At 32.2% G+C, this 22,866-nt stretch overlaps 1 long non-coding RNA gene across 7 annotated transcripts; it reads left to right on the forward strand.

The window, feature by feature from the left end:
- Positions 1-2,140: 2,140 nt before the first annotated feature.
- On the forward strand, positions 2,141-4,442 carry LOC106327537. Of its 7 annotated transcripts, XR_001267460.1 has the most exons (5): positions 2,142-2,816; positions 2,938-3,100; positions 3,208-3,381; positions 3,499-3,657; positions 3,748-4,442. It is a non-coding gene; the product is annotated as an uncharacterized LOC106327537 (long non-coding RNA). The 7 variants fall into 7 exon arrangements; XR_001267458.1 differs by having other exon boundaries at positions 2,141-2,816; positions 3,172-3,657; XR_001267459.1 differs by having other exon boundaries at positions 2,141-2,816; positions 3,208-3,657.
- The last annotated feature ends 18,424 nt before the right edge of the window (positions 4,443-22,866 follow it).

Consider the following 22,866-nt stretch of genomic DNA (forward strand, 5'->3'; position numbering starts at 1 on the left):
GGACAATTCTTTTAGACTTAGAACTCTCTACACTTAGAAACTTTTAGGCATTATTCTCGACATGCTCTGTTTCTTTGATTGGCCCCCGATTACTAGACGAACTCGCCCAGGCAGTTTGATCTCTTGTTCTACTCTTTCAATCGAACTACGTTCGGCTTGATCCTCGAAAGGGGTACGTAGGCAGCCTTGCGTAAGGTTCAATCCGAAATCAAATCAAAACCTTTTTTCATATCTTTTTCGTTTGTTGTTATCGAGCTGCGAGTCAACTAGGTTTAAGGTTTTTGGTCGTTAGAACTAGGGACCTCGCTGACAGCTCTTGCGGCCGAAGCTTTTGTAATCTTTTGCAATGATAGCAACACTCTTACGCGGATTCGAAATAAGATCAACTCTTTCTAAACTCGCTTTATTGTCTTTTCATATTTTCCGTATTTATTTGGTTACTTGTCATTGGCTCTCGCAGAGAATCCGGGACCTCTGGGAAAGATAGGGTTTCTTGACTTTCCTAAACTAAACAAAAATCGACGGTGTGAACTTTGGTTCCCATAGGGCCGTCCGCTGATCCTTCTCTCCTGACACCTTGATAGACCATGGATTTGACCCACTTTCATCCTTGGTTTATAGGTGTTTTATTAACTAATTATTATATTAATGAGTCTATTTATTATGTTTATAAGATCAGAATTGATTTGGAAATAAGTGATGATTTTGGAGCATTTTGGAGATGTTTGGAGCAAGCACCCGAGATGACCATCGAGCTCGACCATCGGCCGATACTAAGGGAGAAATATCGATCGATGTTCACATCAGAACATCGATCGACAGTGAAGCGCACAGAAAGCCCGTTTGGTCACAGCCGACTTGAAGCCCAAGTCTTTACCAGTTTACAAGATTACCCCTTGCGAGGTTTAACCTAATTATATAAGCTTTGCCACCATGTTAGAGGCAAAGTGTGATTTTCTTGTGTTTTCTTGTTTTACTATTTTCAGCAAAGGTTTTCTAGAATTTTGATAGATTGGAGAGAAAATCCAAAGTTATATTTATGATTGGAACTCCATTGATATATATTTACTATTCTAATAAAGTTTTCTTACCTATTTGCTGTTATGAATTACTCAGCCATGTCACAGTAGTTTCTTTGTTAAAGCATCTCCAATGGTGCATCAAAATGAGGGAAAACATCAAAAAATGAGGGAAATCCATCTCCAATGGTACTTCATTTTGAGGGAAAAAATGAGGATGTGAACAGTATTCCCTCAAATTTGAGGGAACACTATTCACAACCTCATTTTGATGTCAAGTTTTTTTTATTTACATAATGGTCCTGTACTTTTAATAATCTTTATTTTATGCATAAAAAAAACATTAACACTAAACATAACTTTTATAACTTTATATCCAATATATATATACTGATTAAACTTTTTAAAATATAATTACCCATAATTAGTTATTAAAATATAATTTATAATTTTATAAATTATAACATATAAACTTGACATATAAGTTTATCTTTTTTTTGGTTATATCCGCATGAACGGAGTGGCATTTTGTAGATAAGTATAAAATTTTACACAACATGATAATTGAAGATGAGCGTGATCTCGATGCACCAATTGTAGTTGGAAGAGAAGTTTCACCTCCGGAAGTTGAAATAGCTGAGGACGAAACCACCCAATTCCAAAAGCTTTTCAGTCGGTTTAGACAAATCAAGGATAAAGAAGCTCATTTATCTCTTCGAAATGCTTTGATTGATCATTTTTGGGAAAATGTAGTAATAGTATTGTTTAAGTAAAATTATACTATTACTTTGTATGATATTATGTACCTTTATTAATGTAATAAATATTTGCTTGGTTAAATTATAGAATTTAAAAATAAGTGAGTATAATCTAAAATCTTATGAAATAAAAGGTGTTATTTGCAATAAAGAAAAGTTGAAGAATGAATGTAATCCCACTATATAAAAGAAGCTAAATTTGAGCTTCCTAAAGCTATCCACGTGTGCACAAATATTCAGGACCAACCAAAGTGCCAGGTCATCTTTGTGGGCTTGCAATTTTAAAAAAAATTGTCACCTACGTGGCCCGTATGACCCATCTCTCCCGAGCCTCTCTTCATACCGTATTGGTCGCAGCCCATTACCCATCTCTTGATACGGTTCGGGTTACATCGCTGTCCTCTCTGAAATATCAAAATCACTAACCCTAATCACCGTTCTCGATCTCTTTGTCGATTCTCTTCCTCCCCCAAACTCATCCCGATCTCTTTGTCGATTCTCTTTCTCTCCCCAAATTTTGATTTTCTTTAGCGACCAAGGTACTTCAATGTGCTCTCATAAAGCCTTCAATGTTTTCTTCAACCATGCTGTTGCCTGTTGGTGATGTTTTCAATTTAATATGTGGAGAGGATGAGATCGACTTGGGGAGAGAAGGTTATTGTTTGGAATTGAAACCCGAAAATGGATTTCACAATCGTAAGCTCTCACTTCTTTGGGCTCACTTCGTCTTCTTAAAGAGGCTTTATCGGCTGCGTTGAGGCTGTATCGTCCGGTGCCAGAGTTCTTCAACCCCGGCTTGAAGGGCGACAAGATACGACATGGGACTTTTGTTCCGCAGTGATGTTTTTGATTTACTTGGCTGGGAGGATGAGAACGACTCTGGGAGATTTTGTTTCGAGTTCAAACCGGAAAGATTGACTTTGAAATCGTACGCTCTTAGTATACATAATTATGGGCCAATACACACAGATTACGATACAAACACAAACACGAAGCTCAGCATTAGAGTTTCAGCCCCGGAGATTCAACAGCAACTAAAGTAAGATTCCAAATTCGTCCACTGTTCAGCCTCCAGTCAGTTTCTTTCACTTTTTTAATCTTTGCCTAATGTTCATTACTGTGATAAAAAATAACTCGCTTGCCTATGTCTTCTTTTTCAGGTTGTTACTTGGCTTTCTATTTCCTGAAGCACAGAACGTAGTATATAAAAGGAAACAGGAATACACTTTGCAAATATTCTCTGTGTCTTTGGATTAATCTATAATCTTGTGATGTAGATAGATACAAAAGCTTCTTACGGATCTCCATGGAGAATTCATGAAGGTAACCTGAAACAACTCTCTATCTCTTGCAAGTGGATGCCAGACTAATGTCATAGTTTGGTAAAATTCCAGATTAAGTTTTGGTGAATGACGTTGTGTTTTGTACAGAAGATAAGAACTCATGTTCGTTATGGGAAGCAGTTATCACAATACAACCTTGCTTATCGAATTTTCATCAAGTAATATTACATGATTTATAATTAGTTGTGTATTTTATGACTTTTTATAAGTGTGGTTGACGATAAAAATGACAAGCTATCACAAAAGATGCCTCAAGTTCTGGTATTTTAGATATGAGACTCTCTGGACCTTTAATATGTGATAATGTATCGAAGTTTTAAGTCTTCTTCCGACAATACTCTAATTCGATTTTGTCGTGTATCGATACATTTCCTGAAGGGCTTACTCGGAAGCTTCCAGTTACCAACAAGTATGTGAAGCCAATATGTATAGGATTTGGAGAGGCGGAGGACCACGACCTTGAAAATCTGAAGAAACAGCTCGAAGATGATGATCTCATCAGAGGTACAATAACTGCGGAACATCAAGGCAGTGAAGGTACAATTTTACCTGTGCATGTCAAAACCGAACTCTGTAGCCATCTCCCTACACCTGTTTATTCATAACTGTCATTTGATTAACAAACAGAGTCTGGTGTTAATTAGCTGATACAAAAGACAACCGCGCATACAGCTGAGAGGGTCACGTGGTCTAAGTCTTGAATTAACGTTTGAGTTGTTCCGTTCAGTGACAAAGGCTTCTGTCCATTCCAAGTCAAGCAGGTACACATATGAATCCGGCTCCTGTGTTTAGAATCAAGAAACAAAGTTCCTTCGCGTCAAAGGCTTGTGTGCGAGTCTCTTCAGTGCTCTCTTTGGCTTTCTTATGTTCGATTCACACAAGTATTGGTCTTCCACAACAAAGACTCATCCACATTATTACATGTTCTGCTATAAACCTTTTCTTTTACCTCTAGGCTCATTGTCAATACCAAAATACAGCTGCGTTTTGACCTTGATTAGGTGTGATTGTGACTCTCTTTCACTTCCTCGATGCACATGGCTACACTTTTCTTTGCGGTGGTTGAGATGTCGATAGACATAATCACTCTTGGGAAAATCAAGGGACTGCTCAGCATGGGTCGCCTCTTCTGCTTGAAATATTGGAGACCAATGAGTTAGAGTTTAGAGACATCAATTGGCAGATTCATACAATATAAGCTTAGAGTTTTGTTTCTTCTTTGTTTTTCCGGTTGATTGGTTTTAAGAAATGGAATCCTTTCTCTCAAAAGATTATAAGCATATTGTAGTGTCAGATGGCTTGATGATTCTTCGATTTTGAAACCAGAAATCTATATTCCTGCCAAAATGCTTCTTTGTTATTGTTACATAGTGGAGTGTTTAAAACATTACTAAACCAGTTCAGTCAAATTTTAATAGAACGAAGCAAAACGATTAGAACCAGTTGTATTTTTATATCTTTGTAAAACTCAGCTTCTCAGGATCAATCTTATCACTACGAATCATCATCACGAGGCTACTATATTCTATAGAAGAAGATGAAGTCGGATTTGGAAAGCGTTTGGTAATTTTTAGAAGTTTGAGAAAAAGGTAATAGAAGTTGTATTAAATAGTGGATATAGTGGACGTTTGAATTAAGTTTGTACACTTCTCGGATTGATACATTTATTCACGTTTTGAAATTGAACACGTCTATTCATTAAACACGTTCCCAAAGTCTTAGAAACAAATACATTATCAATTCAAATCCCATTAGAATAAGTTATTGTTCATACGTTCTAAATATTTAATAATAAATTAAACAACAAATTTTTTATATCTACAAAATTTTCATCATAACATAAGTATTTTTATCACGTAAAATAAATTGAAATGCATTTGAAATATTTAGTAAGAATTAAGTATCCAGTTTTTTAATATGACAAAAAAAATATCTTTTATCACATAAAAACTTGAAAACATCCATGTATAAAATTATATACAATCTGTGTAGACATTTATCTCTTTTGAAAAAAATATTAAAAAATATATGATGTAAAATATTTTTTAATGATAACACAATACAAACTATATATAATGATAATTATCAAATCAATAAAATTCGTTTCTAATTTATGGTTAAGTATATATTAACAAATTTAATTATTTATTAAAGTTAATAAAGACTTTGTAACACAATATAATTTAGTTTTGGACAATGATAATTATCAAATTAATATTTTAAAAATTTTATGGTTAATTATATATTAACAAATCTAATTATTCATTAAGAATAATAAATATTTTAGCCGCTCTACATTTTAAAGTGAAAGTTTAGAAGATGAAAAAACTCACTTCACAAATAATATTATAAATTATTTAAAATAAACATAAATAAATGATTAAATATAAGTTTGATTATAACAAACAATCCGCGCAGGGCGCGGATAAAAAATCTAGTAATAATAATTGAGGGAGAAAATGAGGGAAACCATAGGAACAAATCACAACCTCATTTTGAGGGAAAAAATGAGGGAAACCATTGGAGATGATCTTAGATTTTAGGGTTTAAATAGGTTATGAGGGATTAGCCCCAACTATAGATTGCTCAGTTGTGATAATAATCATTAGGATTGTCATTAATCCCTGATTCTAGATTAACTACCTAGAACTTGCCTTAGGAATGTTAGATATAAGCGATAGCTTCAATCTCATCCTGAAACCACTCTAATTAAGCTATGATTTTTGCTATAGTAAGGAGAGAGCTGATCTAGCAAGCTTAGTGAGCACATTCAACCCGCGCATTAACGCTTGGCCAATAGCGTCGATCGATATTCAAATATAATAATCGATCGACGTTGCGAATAGTGTATCGATCGATGATTCTCGATCGATATTCATATAGAATCATCGATCGACACTGGTCAATAGAAGAACCTAGAAAGCGATAGCCTAGTGGTTCGTTTATAAGTGTTGAGCTCTACATTATCATGCATGCAACTCATTAGGCATCTGTAGGATTATAATTCCAAATTTCCTGAATAAAAACCCTAAGTCTAGCTATTTCCTTTAAGCATCAAAACCTCAACCAATCAATCGAGCAATTACTTGCTCAACAAACTGCAAGTTTACATTTAAATCATTAAACCATCTTATTTAACAAATCCAATTAGATTTATTAGGTTCCCTACCTTCTTGTGGATTTGATCCCTAAGTACTACAATTGAACTTCTTATTTGAGAAAGTAAATTCACTCTTTAGGGTAATTTGAGTGATATCACACCCGGCTCTTCAGGTCCCCAATCTCATCTCGAAGAACCAGCGAGTTTTCACCGGAGAGTCGCTCCCCGAGGTGGTACAGCTGAGATAAGGTCTGCACGAAACACGGATCTCGATCAAACTACCGAACTAAAAGGGAAAGCGGGCCTGCAGTATAACTTACCCGGAGAAGCCCTCCTTGAAGAACTTGGACCACCTCCGTTGAATTTTGCTATTGTAAGGGAGACGACTCATCTTCTCACCAAGAAGATCATCATGAACCCTATTGGTTTCTCTTTGGAATTATATGCAGTATCATTCAGTTATTATGTCTTGTTCATCTTGTTTAGTGGCTGAGTAGTCGGCTAGCTTGTCTAGGGTTCTAGGGTGTTGATCATAAAAGCTAAACATAAATAAGCGATCATATTGTGTCTTTTTTCATCTTTGTTTTAATGCTAGCTTTAACCTGATCACTTACTACTAGACCTTAGGTTTAATCTGCTCATTAACCGTGTAGTCAATAGCTTGATATTTGAGTGAATGAGCCGAGCATCCCTAGTCAGCGAAAGTAGATATTAGGGTGCTCGGTGAACCTATCGGACTTGATCTCTATTACTTGTAGTCGATCCTTGATCCAAACGAGAGTTTAGGTGTCAAGGTCGAACCATAAAGGGAGCAGTACCATGACAGTGGGCTGCTCTACTTGAGTGATCCGTGTTCTAGATTGTGCTGCATTGCGCTTAAATAAATGTTTGGTTTAGCATCAACACCCGATGAGAAACCCTAGACTGGCTTCTCGTTAATTTGAATTTACTCTTTGCAATCATTTACTTTACTTGCACGTCACTACTTAAATCAAAACCCCACTATTAGTTTTAGCTAAGTTGAAAACTCATAAGAATAAAGTGAAGACTGGTCCTCTGGATTGAATCTCAAACACTACAATTACCACTGTTAACTTGACAGTAGGAAAGGTTCAGTTTTATTCTATCACCTTGCAAGTATGATCGCAATCAACAACACCATCTAGTCCTGAGATCTTCCCACTACCAAGTATTTATGCCAACATGGATTACCTCTTCTGAAGGAAGAATAGCATTGTTAAGCCAAAACTAGACAAGGATTCTTACCCATGGATAATCTCGTACATCTGAAAGGCGCGCAATGATAAACTCTTTAAGAGAATACACATGGATCCTTTGGAGCTAGTCAGATATGCGGAAAGTGAATGTCATTCTTGGTTTAATGCAAATGAGATTGTACCTCCCATTCTACAGGAGCATAGTAGTGAGGAACCCCAAGTCATAAGCTTTGATAATATATGTATGGTGGATGGTTCATGGACTTCCACAGCACAATTCAGTGGTTGTGAATGGTTTTGGAAGGATAGTAGGGGAAAGATTCAACTTATGGGAACGCGAAACTTGAGAAGGCGAGAGACTGCTTTACAATTGGAAGCACTGTGATGGGCAATGGAGAGCATGCTTCAACATTCGTCATGTCAGAGCTTTAAGATAGATTGCAAGGATCAGATCGCGATGATAAATGAGCCTCAATCTTGGCCAAATTTTGTAATTGAGTTGGAGGCGATAAAGACACTGAATGTATGCTTTCTGCACTTCAAGATATCTCATATTTCAAGGGAAAAATAGAATTTCAGACTTTAGCTAAGATTGTGAGATCTTTTCAAAAGAGCTTTGTTACATTAGTTGTTATATTCCGGTCTGGCTACCCCGGATACCTCGAGTTTGAGTAATAGAATAGTCATTCGTTGTCAAAAAAATGTTTTATTTTAAACTCGTAAAGAATAAATAAATTCTTAAGAAAATCTATTAGGAGAAAAAAAACAAAGAACTTGTTCTAAGAATAGGGTCATGTCCAATAAAACATTTGAAACAGACCCCCATTTTTATAGGTCCCCACAAAGTAAAAGTTTAAATACTTTATACAAATTAGTATTTTTATTGATTCTATAGTTTTCATGTTAGTTTTATTGATTTAGTAAATTAAACTAAATTTAATGAGTTGAAAAACATAAATAGTGGCCAAATAAAAATTTACAGTAAAATCAGTTTAAGTAATAACTTATTTTACACTTATATTTTCTCTTTTTTTTCTCGTTCTATGTGTTTGTAATAAATAGGCTTATATTTTCTATTTTTTTTTCAAGCTCCAAAATTTTAAGACGGGGCATGTCGAAGAGAAATACTTTACTTGAGAACTTGTTCTATGCTTCTATTCAGGGGTGGGCATTGAGAAGATATCCACAATTTTAAGGATATCACTGATCCGCTCCGCTCCGTACAGATAATCCATTTTCGATTCGATCTAGAAAAATATGTATTTTTACAGAATATCCGATTCGATCCATAAAAAATAAATTAGTAAAAAAAAATCTGATATAATATTTCAGTACAATTTCGTTTTAAAATACATACATTTTAAAAAAAAATTAATAACTAAATAATTAATTTAGGGAATAGAAATATTATAAAACTCATATAGAGATATAAATTATATATATATATATATATATATATTATATTATTTTATAAGAATGTGTATATAGGTATATAATGGATCTGATCAGATATGTATTTTTAAAAATATTAGTATTCGTGATTTGTGCCGTTTTAGACACATATTGAATTTTAGTATTTGATATAATTTGTTCAATTACGGACATTCGAATTTTTCAAATTGAATCGTAACGACTAATGGAACGGATAAAAGTTTATGGATATTTTGCTCATCCATGCTTCGGTTAGAACGCTGGATCCAAAGAGGAAACAAGAACTTGTTCTAGGAGAAGAGTTTAAATTTAAACTCGTAAAGAATAAATAAAGAAAAACAAACCGACAGAAACCCGGAACAAGTCAGAAGAAAATCCTAAAGAAAAAGGTTGACAGATGTGAACATTTACATACTTTCACTAAATTGTGGGTCTTTCAGTCTATTTTAATGTTAAATGTTGGGTTCATAATATATAGGCTCGGAATTGTGACTGATTTGTTATTTTCTAGTCTCATGGGGTTTTGATTCATTATTTCTTCTTTTGTCCCGACGACGCGGTAGACATGGAGAGAGAAAAGGAAATAATAGAAGTGATGTGGGTCCGAACAGTGACCGCAGTTTGATAATAAAAGCCGTGCGGAACTAAAGTGCGGTACGGTCCAACTGCGGTTCATGCGGTTTGTAGGATAAGTGCAGTTTTTATATAAAAAAAAAGTAGTGCGGTTTTGGTAAAAAAGTAGTGTGGTTTTATTAAAAAAAAGGATAAAATAAATATATTAATATTAAAACAAATAGAAATTATTATTTTTGTTTCATGATAATGTCATAGTAATTTTTAGTTTTGTCATTTAAATATTAAAATTTATTTGAAATAAAAAAATTCAAGTCGTAAACATCTGTCACCTTCCATCTACAATTTTGTGACGAAAAGTAACAAATAAAGATTCAATTTAATTATGAGTTCAGTTTGGGTTCAGTTTAGTTTATTTGGATTTAAAAAGTCTTTTTAACCAAAATCAGTCCAACTAATTTGGTTTTAGTTCGCTTTGGTTTGTGTTCGTTTTTTAACTGGGGCTTATAGCTCTGATGGTAAAGAATTCACGGCTGTGAGTTCTTCCACCTGACTTCGAATCTCGGCCACTGGAGAATTCACATGTAGAACCCCAGCGCCCGAGACCGGAGATTGTTCACGATGACCCACATGGTGACCAGCGCATGCTAGGTCCTTGGTCATTTCGGTCTCTAGTCTGGACCACCTCGGTAGAGTTAGGACACTCGGTTATGAAAAAAATAGTTGGTGAATTTTATCACTAAAAATATTTTTTAAGAAGTTGGTTTAAGTTTGTTAAAAGAAAAAAATTTTGGTTTAAGATGTTTCAGAAAAAAAAAAGAAAAAAAAATAGTTTCAGAAAAAAAATAACGAGTGACTTTTCATTAGAAGTTTAACTAAAATGATTTGTATAGTCGTATAGAGTTATTCATTAGATAGATGATGTTGTTAAATTATTTAAAAACATTAAGTTGAGTGCGGAATTTGAAATCCGCTAGGTAAATGGTGCTTGAACAAATATATGCGTTTTTTTTACCAAAAGCATAGCTTTGAAAAACGCAAATACTCTTTTCATGGTTTTCTAGAAAACCGCAAATAACAAAGGCAAATTTATGATTGGTGACTAAAAACGTATTAGAAAAAAACGCTTTAGAAATACGCTTTTCTTTATGTAGCTGATTGGTAACATAAACATGGCCAACCATAAAGTTACTAAAAACCGTCCCGCTTTAAAGAAAACGCAGTCACCATTCATTACCTAAAAGACGAGACGCTGAGTAGCCATAGTGGAACGTGCACTTATCATCGATTCTCTTCTCTCTTTTTCTTATACTATTAAACTTTTTTTCACCGTTGTTATTATTAAACGAGAACAAAGTCGACAAATGATACGACTCAAATTATCTTAAAGAGTGAATTACTCTTTCAAATAAGAGGTTCAATTGTATTACTTAGGGATCAAATCCACAAGGAGCTAGACAAACCTATTAGATCTAGTAATTTATTAATTCTAAGTGTTTGTTGTTTTATGGTTTAAATGTAAATAGCAATACTAATTAAACAAGTCTATTGCCTGACTAACAAGATGATTTGGAGTGTAACTTATTGGAAAGGTATTAGATGCAGGGTTTCTATTCATGTATTGGAGATTATAATCGTATAGATGCCTATCAGTTGCATGCATGATATATTAGAGCTCAACCCCTTGAACACAGTGATCAGCGATGACAATGTTTCACTGGTTAACTAACTAGATCTTGGATCTCAACTGTCGTTTGTTGATACAAAGAAAGTGTCGATCGATGGTCCTATAGGGATATCGATCGATACACCTTTCACAAATATCGATCGATTGTAAGAAGACAATATCGATTGATGCTTCTAGTTAAGCCTCAGGCGTAAGTTGATAATGCTCACTAGCTTTCTAGTTCAGCGGTAGCCTTTTTCCAGTTGTCTAGTATGACATATTAGTTTCAGGACTGGATGGTCAAGGATGCTTGACTCATGCAGATTCCTAGGTTCAATATTCTAGTTAGCTAATCTAGAACAAGCATTAAGAACAATCAATCAATGAATACCACAACTTAGCAATCTATAGTTGGGGCTAATCCCTCTAACCTATTTGAGCTCTGAATCTAACAGGTAAACTACTCAGACAGAGCTAAGCAATTCATAACACAAAATATAAATAAAAACTGCATAGAATAGAATAGATGAATCAATGGAGTTCCAATCACAAATCTCTCTATGATCTTCTCTCCTAAAACTCTCTGCTGAAAATAAGAATACAAAGGTGGTCAAAAGCACTCTTGCCTCCTAACACTTAGGCAAGTATATAACTATTAGGTTAAAAACTCGTCAGGGGTAATCTTGTAATTTGGTGAAGTCTTGGGTTTAAAGTCGGCTGAAACCTAGTCGTGCTTCCGTGTCTCGACATCGATCGATGGTACATTATGTACATCGATTGATAATAATCTTCAATCGTCGATGCTTCTCTTCTGTATCGATCGACGTCACTGGATGTGCATCGATCGATTGTTTCTTCTTCGTATCGATCTCTTATGGTCAGCTCGGATGAAATCTCCTTTAAGCTCCTAAATGCTCCATAATCATCACTTTACTCCAAGATACTTCTGAACCTGAAAACATACCTAATAGGATAGAATATATAGTATATAGATAGTAAAAAACTTATATACCATGGATAAAAATGGGTCAAATTCATGGTATATCAACAAACATGTCCAACAAAAAACCAAACAAACAAAACAGCTAAGTGCACAACACAAGGCCCAGATAGCATAAGAGCCCAAGAAGCCCAACTATTAGATACAGCTTGCGGCCGTAAGCACAACAAGTAGAAACCGTTGAGGAAAGATGGTTAGTCATCCACCACGTGTTCGGTCGACAAACAATTCATGATCCACGTGTCAAGATACCAATCACCGTCTTCCTCCGGAGCCAGCAACGAGGCGCGACGGAGCTCCACCAACAGGAGAGACAAGCCGGTGAAAAGCCGCTCAAACAGAGAAACTCTCACCAATATCAAAGTCGCTACGCCTAGACTGACGGATCAAACGTTTCGGAGAGAAGAAATCAACCGTCTTCGATCGAGCCAATCAACATTGATTTTCTTGAATTAACGATCAGACATCCTTGTTGATACTAATAAGCTTGAGGATGAAACAACCCAGCCGAAGGGAAGGAAAGAGACATCGGAAGATTACCTCAAGATTCGGATGAGCGAAGGAAACACATGAAACGCCGATCAAACACAAACCCGGAAAAAGGACTCCGGAAGAGAGCCGGCGAAGGAAATACTATAGAAGCTATCACTCCCCGGAGGCAAAAGCTGGCAAAGCCGGTGATAGCGAACAACCGCTTCCCAGAGTCAGAGCCCGATGTTCGGGACTTTGTACCGGATTAAACTCCGGCGAACTAACACAAAGATCGCTCTCTCTGAAAAGGAAACTAAAGAAAAGGAAGAGAAAGCATCAAAACCAAAGACATCTCTTTCCTCTGGAAGATTTTTCCGGAGATAAGAGGAAGAGAGAATCGCTACTCTCTCTAAAAATAGAGAGAGAGCTCTGTCTGAGATTTTGAGTATTATTAAAAATATTTTCTTATACTATTAAACAGTTTTGAAGTAGAAAGAAATACAAAATTAACTAAAAAAATAGGTTAAAAGGTAAAGTACATTTTTGCTTTCTCAAGTGTAGTCCACCATTGCCAAAATTATGGTCCACTATATTTAAAACCAAATCATATCATACATATATTTTAATATCTATATGTATGTATTTGTAACTAAATGTCTAGTATATAATTCAAATAGTGGAGTCGACTCTCTTTTGTGTCAGATATTTATTTATTTTGAACTAGTATATTCCGTGCATATGCACGGACATCATTTTATGATATATTTTTTAAAGTATAATAATATGTGTATGAAATTTATAATGAAAAAGGTTAATATTACTTTATTTCTTAGAATTATCATCACTACGACACCTAATTAACGCGTCACGACAAAGTGATTTGAATCATCGTGAATTGAATCATCGTGAATATGTTATTAGGATGTTTTGTTTAAGTTTTACCTTCTTTTTTTTTTGACAATATCTAATGGAAAAAAGTTTTAAGTCGGCTAAAAAAAATTCATGAAAAAAAAGAAATTTAACATGATGCAAATGCTAATTTGAGCACTAAAGAGCTTGGCTTTTTTTAGTTTAACTTACTTGGATTTTAAAACCTTTATTTGTTGCCCAATACGCTCCAGTCCATCGCATATTTGTATTCTTCATTTTCTCAATACACTATATGAATCAAATAACTTTAGTTAACAAAATAATATATTTCTCCATTTTTGTTTTAAAAACATTTTTAAGTTTTAAGCTTTGATTTTTTATTCTTTCATTGAAAATTTAAGTTTTGAAAACACTCAAAGTTATTTTTTTTTTTGAACTAAACACTCAAGGTTACTTCTAACCTGAAATATGAAAAAAAAAAGATATTCTCGATTGATAATAGAAGGAAACTGAATCTAAATTAAGAGTAATCATAAACCATGTATGAATTATTATTTTGCATCAGTCAAAAACCTCAGTCCTAAAAACAAAAAAAATAGGAAGTGATGAATAAAAAATTATTTTGCTATCATCTGTTTTACCTTTGGTGGTTTTCCATGTGTCATTCTTTCTCTCTTTATATGTTTTATTTCTTCTGTCTTATTCTGTAGTTATAATTTTTTATCATTTTAATTTTTAAATATGAATTCCTGATAAAACGATCATGAAGAAGAAGAAGAAGAGAGAGTAGAAGAGAAAGAGATTGAATAAAGAACAAATTAATAGATGAGAATTTATATAGAAAATAAAACAGTTTTAAATCATGATCTTTACTTTTGATCGTAGTGTTGAGGATTTTTTAAACGTGGTGTTGAGAAAAATTAGGAATTTGGTTATTAGGAATTAGAAAAATTGGAATCAATATATTTTTTTGTTTATTTATTTATTTATTTTTGTTTTAAACATATTTCATGTGTCAAGATTTTATTGGTGATGTGATTTGTGTTTTAGTATATATGAGATACAGTCACTACTGTTCACGGTTTTAAAGACTATTTTAGGTGTGCAAAAAAAAATTAATATTGCAATGGGTCAATTATCTCGTGTGGCCACATGATATAGAGTATGATTGGTAAATGTGAGAGGAATTGAGAGTAAATTAAAATAGATGAAATGAGTGGAAAACTTTTAGAGTAAATAAAAGAAAAAATATATGAAACAGTAAAAGTAGCGCAACCGTTTCTCTTTCCATAAATCATAAGGTACAAAAGTGAATTGTTTTACTCCATTTAAATAGTATTTAGAATAACAAGATAAAAAAACGTTTTGCCTGTGATTGGAACAACAAAAGCTGAACTGAGAGTAAATGTCAAATCCAGAGTAAAATTTTACTCTAATGAGTACATACAGTCATACCCACAGTGTAATAGGATACTTTCGGATTGGATTTTGGATCTAGAAGTAGCAGCGTAAAACCTGCCTACCTCTAACCCACCATCACATAGTTTTATTACTATTTTTTTTGTCAGCACATAGTTTTATTACTATATCAGTAAAATTTTATTACTATATGGATTCATAGTAATGATACAAAAGTGAGTAGTAAGTTTTTTTTTTTTTGTGAATATATTGGAATCATTGTAATCTTGCATGTAGAAATAATAAGTCATTCATTTATGTATATAATATACGTACTTTTAACTTTTCATATTTTCTTATGTTTTTTTTAAATCAAAACCAAATTCCTAATTTTTCTCCGTTTAAAAAGATCCTCGTCACTATGATCAAAGTAAAGATCATGATTTAAAACTGTTTTATTTTCTATATAAATTCTCATCTATTAATTTGTTTTTTGTTCAATCTCTTTCTCTTCTACTCTCTCTTCTTCTTCTTCTTCTTCGTGATCTTTTTATAAGGCATTCATATTTAAAAATTAAAATGATAAAAATTTATAACTACAGACTAAGACAGAAGAAGAAAACATATAAACAGAGAAAGAATGACGCATGGAAAACCAGCCAAGGTAAAAGAGATGATAGCAAAATAATTTTTTATTCATCACTTCCTATTTTTTCGTTTTTGGGACTGAGGTTTTTGACTCATGCAAAATAATAATTCATACATGGATTATGATTACTCTTAATTTAGATTCAGTTTCCTTCTATTATCAATCGAGAATATCTTTTTTTTTTCATATTTCAGGTTAGAAGTAACCTTGAGTGTTTAGTTAAAAAAAAAGTAACTTTGCGTATTTTCAAAACTTAAATTTTCAATGAAAGAATAAAAAATCAAAGTTTAAAATGTTTTTAAAACAAAAATGGAGAAATATATTATTTTGTTAACTAAATTTATTTGATTCTTATAGTGTATTGAGAAAATGAAGAATACAAATATGCGATGAACTGGAGCGTATTGGGCAACAAATAAAGGTTTTAAAATCCAAGTAAGTTAAACTAAAAAAAGCTAAGCTCTTTAGTGCTCAAATTATCATTTGCATCGTGTTAAATTTCTTTTTTTTCATAAATTTTTTTTAGCCGACTTAAAACTTTTTTCCATTAGATATTGTCAAAAAAACAGAAGGTAAAACTTAAATAAAATATCCCAATACCATATTGACGATAATTCAAATCACTTTGCTGTAACGCGTTAATTAGGTGTCGTAGTGATGATAATTCTAAGAAAAAAAAATATTAACCTTTTTCATTATAAATTCCATACACATATTATTATACTTTAAAAAATATATAATAAAATGATGTATGTGCGTATGCACGGGAGATATACTAGTTTAAAATAAATATCCGACGCAAAAGAGCGTCGACTCCACTGTTTGAATTATATACTAGACATTTAGTTACAAATATAGATATGATATATGATTTTGTTTTAAATATGAAGGAGTGTAATAAGCAATCCAAACATGTATAACTAATTTATAATCTTTCATGCCATACTAAGTCATGATATAATATTTATTCATATTTTACATTAATAACCATTGTTTTTATATATCGTCTACAATTCTCTAATTACGTTTATTTGTTCAATTTTTTATATGATATCAAATATTCATCGAAAATAGATGGTTTAAGATGCCAAAAAAAATATTTACTTGGTGAATATAATACATCAAATATTACAAATACATTATTTAGTTAAATAAATAACCAAAAACCGAAAATTCAAATCCGCGCTGGTGCGCAGATCAGGGTCTAGTCTAAACTATTAAAACAGAAATACGTTTTATACTTAACCCAGATTTTTCCTAAATATTTACAATCTTTTGTCACTGGCCAAAACACAGTAGTTTTATTAATTCGCTAAACCATACGCTAGACCATCCTGTTAAAATTAACAATACCACAAAACCAACTCCACCTAAAATTACTTGTTTCCATAATCAACTAACCGAAGCTTATAACCAAGAAGCCTTGGCTTATGTTGGACTGCATAACCAATATATAATGTTCGTTTAATCAAATTAAAATTTTTATTGTATGCAAACTTAACCACATCATTTCAATCCAAATTATATCATGATTAGAAATCGTTATCAACAACATGTTTCTCATATAAGTTTTGTTTATTCAGTTCCTTGTATGAATAGCCGTATGGTTTATCAAATATGTATAAAATAATTTATTCAGTTCTATATACTTAATTCAATTAGTTAATAACCTAAGATAATATAGTGCATATCATTATATATTCATGGTGAAAATATTTAAACTAATCAATACTAATAATTTTTTTTCCTTAACTCAATAACATTCCAAAAAATATTCCTATTTCTACGCAAAATAAATAACAAAAACGATATCAATCAACTAACACCAGTTTTATTATTAAGCTTACAAAACTTGCAAATCAAGTATTGGTAATCTTAAAAACGAATATACCATATATAATTATGATTTCATAGTTTCCTTAACTCAATAAAATTCCAAAAAATACTCCTATTGCTATGCAATATAAAAATAAACGTTATCAATCAACTGACACAGTCTTATTATTATTTTTACAAAACTTGCAAATCACGTATGGGTAGGATAATCTGTAAAATCGCATATTCTTTAAAAATAATGTATATTAAATTATTGAAAACATATATTCTCTTTTGAATTCGTTCAAATCATAAGTAACCAAATCTTTTGTTATAATTTCTCTCATTTACCATACCCTTTCCGATCCCAACTATGTATATATATATCTCATCTCTATTGAGTAAAAGGCAAATCATTCTACGCAGAAAAACCAAAATCCATGTTTAAAATTACAGCTTTTACTCCTCTCACATAACTCAGACCTTTTAAAAATTCATGGCGGGTTCAAAGTTAAATGACGTTCATGGAAGCAACACACGTCGTTTGGAGGAGATACCTTCGAGATTGTTTTAGCCGACCAAATGGTATCTTATGTTTCTAAACGTTTGTTACATTCTGAGCATTTTCTTCACCTAATATTTTCTTGCTATTGTCTAACATGATCCGTGTTTTGAATGTAGGGTAACATAATCCATTCTACTTGCAAAATAACTCACATGTACCGAGCTCAACGTGCCGCAATGTTTAGAACGATCTTGATCTCGCCTAACTAACGATTTCAATTTTTACCAAATTTAAAAAAACAAACAACCTTAACGTATCTCTCTATATGAAGGTCCTACTAATTTTTTTTGCACAGACAGAAGTCAGATTTTCTTTGAGAATGTAAAACAATTAGTTTAGTATTGTGTACTAACTATCTTATTGTTCAGATACGATCAACTGCAGTAATCCATAGATAAGCATGATCTCATTCCATTAGACACAATTGATGTTTGCTTTTGATGTCGGTTTCTTCTTTACATTCTTTTTTGTCTAAGAAAAAAAAAATCTGAAATTCAGACCATGTCCTGGAAATAGATATCGGTAAACTAAACTGAGTCAAAATCAGTCAGCATAACTTTATTTACGTAGTACTATTGGACCAAGTTTTAAAATATATTATAATATAACTAATTTTCAAAGCAATAACTAAACTTATTTATGTAGTACTATAATTTTATCACATTTAATCATATATAAACTACCTAATTTTACAACAAATTTATACATAAATCTAAACAATCAAAACATATAACAATCTTAATAATGTTTTTTCAAATCATATATAAATTGTCTTGAAAATAAAATTTGAACTTTATATACAAATTTAAAGTTCATGTAACCATTGTTAGATTTAATAAACTAAAAGGTATACTTAAAACTATAATATGCTTCATTTTAGTGTTAATTTATCAAAATAAAATAAAATGAGCAAGAAACACACGCTGTTGTAAAAAAAACAATCTCATTAAGATGACAAGAAAACAATCTCAATAAGAAATAGGTTTATTAGCTAAACCATGAACAAACAAGTTGAGGACATTAGAAATGTAACAAACATATAAATATGGGCATTCTAAAAACCTTCAAAAAAAATATAAAATTGAACAACCACCAGCGCGGACGCGCGGATCCAATCCTAGTATATTGATTAGTTTAAGAAGATGCTTTAGTTATTCTTAGGATTAGAATATCTCCAATTATTTGGTCTTCCGAATTTGTTTTATAACTTTACTAGTTTAACACCAGCGGGACAAATATTTTATACACACTATTTTTAGTATTATTATTTGTTTAACATTTTTACATATTATGAAACAAATTGATAAATATATGTTGAATATTGAAAAACTATTAACTCTTACGTGTATAATTAAATTGACATTACGTAAATTAAATAAATCATTTTTGTTTGTTTACAATCATTTTTTTTGGTAAATATATTTAAACAATTACTTTCTCTATTTTGTATTGTATGTAATTAAATTTAAATAATATTACATATATATAGTATATTTCTAATATGACTATCTATGAAATGAAACTTTCTAATCATATGATTTTATGTTCATTTGTATTTTTAACAAAATTTTAAACCATTAATAACAAAAAAATTAATGTGGACTTTTAATATTTTTAATACTTTATAATCTTTTTTTGAAAATTCGATGCAAATTTTGAAATTTAAATATTAAGTTCTTAATTTCAAAAATTTTAAATTATTGATCACAAAATTTTCAAAGTGAGAATTTTAACAGTTTTCGTAATTTAAAGTCATTTTAAAAATTAAAAATATAACATATACGAAAAAATCTAAATTTTTATTATGTGGTTGATATGATTTTTTAATTTATTTAATAATATAAAATTAAACAAAAATGATTGAGAATATGTAAATTATTATCAAATCTTTATTATTAAAATTATTAATTTTCAAATATATGTTTTATTCACTTTTGGCAATTCCTTAGCTTTTATTTAATGAAAAATCAAAAAAATATTAATTGTAGATTGTTAATTAATTTATGGTCTGTGACAAAAAAAATTATGGTAAATTTAATGAGAAGTATATAATATATGTTTAGTGGACCAACGTATTTCTCTAGAAACATTAAGAATCATTATAATGATGACACATGCAATAGCTAAAATATTGTAATACTTATAAGGTCCAACTGGACCCAGTCCTACGAACAAGAAACAGAAGGCTCAACAAACGGACAACACTATACAAAACCACTTTGAGCCGTAAGCCCAAAATGAAAATCCGTTGATGAAGAAACTGACAGCTGCCCACCGCGTGAACGGACGTCATGCATCCTGAAACACGTGTCAAGGCAAGAGTCAGCCATCTTCCATCGGCGGCGACAGATCTCCGCGTCAGCGGCGCTGGAGCCGGTAATGAATGACACTCAACAGAGCCATCTTCACGATTGATTGAGTCGCTCACCGGACCCACATTTTTAACAGATTCAATCATCCCTCAACCACTGATTTTCTTGCATGCAAATCAGACATATTTAATTTTAAGATCTAAGTAAGCCCGAAGATGAAGCGGCTCGTGACGAGGAAGGAATAGACAGAGGAGTCCAAGGAAGGAGAGTCGATTGCGAAGGAGGAGAAAAGAAACGTCGATCAACAAAATCGGGATAACCTCGGTGAAAAGCCGTCGTCAACACCGAAGAAGCGTGATGCAGAATCAAAAGCCTCCGAAGCGGAGCTGTGGAAGCCACCGAAACCCAGAGTCATGAGCCCGAAACTCGGGAGTCAAGCCATAAAAGACTGGAAAAGACGGGCGATAAAAAACGCAAGTGCTTCTTCATCTCCCCTGTGAAAGATGAAGTGATGGAACAGAGGTGAGAGAGAAAGCGATTTCTAGACACTTCTTCTTTCTCTATATTGGAGTTTTCTTCACACATATATAAGAAACCAAATAAAACAGCAAAAATCGGTGTATTCTTTTACCATGCTACCCTCACATTTTGCATAGCACTTATAGTAAAGTTAAAGTAATAAAAAAATATACTATCTAACTGCTTTCTAATGTTATTTATGCGATGTTGTTTTCTAATTTCTTTTTCAAAAACTGAAAAAGGTAATATCCTGGATTTAGAATGCTTATAGTGACTTCATGATCAGTATAATTTGGCCAATAAAGCTATGTTTTGAAATAATACACTTACATATAGAGAGAACCTGTGGTTGTGTAACCTTTTCTGGTGGCATCTCCATTTATTATTTTCCACCACTCTTGTCTAGGCCTGGGACGGATTGGGTATCCGGACAATTTTAAGATATCCGGATCCGGATCTTTATCCGGCGGACCCATAATTTTACTATCCTTATCCGGATCCGGGGTTCGCGGATATCCGGGTGTCGGATATCCTTCTAAAAATTATAATATCCGGCGGATATCCGGATCCGGATTTGGATCCTTAAAATAAATAAAAAATAATATTAACATATATAAAATATTAACAATAATTTAAAAATTAAAAAATATATAATGTTTTTAATTATTTCTATGTATAATATTACAAAATTTACATAAAATTTATATACACTATTATAAAAATGAAAATATATTAAATAAAATTAGTTTTTATATATAGATATTACTATTTTTGAAATAGTTATTAATAAAATTTACGGATCCGGATATCCGGACTAAAAAATCAAGATATCCGGATCCGGATTCGGCTTTGACGGATCCAACATTTTACTATCCGGATCCGGATTTGGAATCTCCGGATATCCGGATTTTCGGATCGGATCCGGATCGGATCACGGATCGAATCCGGATCTCGGATAAAAGTTCCAGGCCTACAGTCTTGTCCATTAAAAATTATAACTATTTATATTTAGTCCTTATTTATACATATATTAAGTATATGTATATATTGTATACATGTGTAGGAGGATCTTCTTGCCAGTGGTGCTTTAGGGAATTTAAGACAATGCTAGCAAGTCTCAGACACATTAACGTTCGTTAGTGGGGTTCACTGTCCCCATAACTTTTCTAGAAATTTATTTGATTATACTTTTCATTATTTCTCTTGTTTGTGCTTTAGGATCAACAACCTAACAAGCTTGTTGAGGAGTGGGTGCTGATAGGACCAGTTTGATTATTTCAACAATTCCGGATTTGGTTCCATCACTATCTGTCTTTTGAATCTTTTCTCGTAACATTCATATATATATATATATGAGAATATTGTATAATCCAAAAACATTCAATAGTGTAAAAAAGGACAGGGGAAATGGTACCTAAACATATACATGTGTTTAAGGGGGGTGAAAGTGTCCCGTGAATAGATTTATGAAATTTTTGCATAACCAGGAAAAGAAAAACATTAAACATTGAAAAGGACAATGAACTTGGTGATGAGCAGCAACTCATCCACGATGTGAAAGGAACCTGAAAATATAAAATTACTGAAATTACAATTCATAATTGATAATACAGTAAAAATCGTTAATGACGATTTATTAACTTGAGAGCGCATTTCTGCATATACAAAGGATGAGCTTGGCGACGGCCATAGTACTCTTATCTTGTTCTTGTCTAAACTGTGTTGGTTCATCACCTATTATCAGTATTTAAATGACTTTTCAGTATTTAAATGACTTTACGAATTGAATAGCATGTTTAAAGTAAACAAAGAAAAATAAATATATTTTTTAGCTTATGGGTTGGATAGTAACATGCAGAACAATTCTTGAAAACTTGAAGTGCATTCTTAGTAGTAACAAAAAAAAATATAGATATATATAGATATTTTGTTATTATTAATTGTTGTTTGGTCTAAAGCGGTTTGTAAATTCTTAGTTACTGCATTTTTCACCAATCAAATGAAATTGATTTTCAACTTGTTTACTCTAAAAAATAATAAATGTAGAGTAATATTTTCTTTACCTTAAACAAAATAAAATTTGTATTCTCATTTTCATTTTTTTATTTCTTCCCTTTTTACCTTTGTTTTCCACCATTTTATTCTGGTAAATACCAACGA

This window comes from Brassica oleracea, chromosome C2 (assembly GCF_000695525.1).
Source record: "Brassica oleracea var. oleracea cultivar TO1000 chromosome C2, BOL, whole genome shotgun sequence".
Taxonomy (NCBI): Eukaryota; Viridiplantae; Streptophyta; class Magnoliopsida; order Brassicales; family Brassicaceae; genus Brassica; species Brassica oleracea.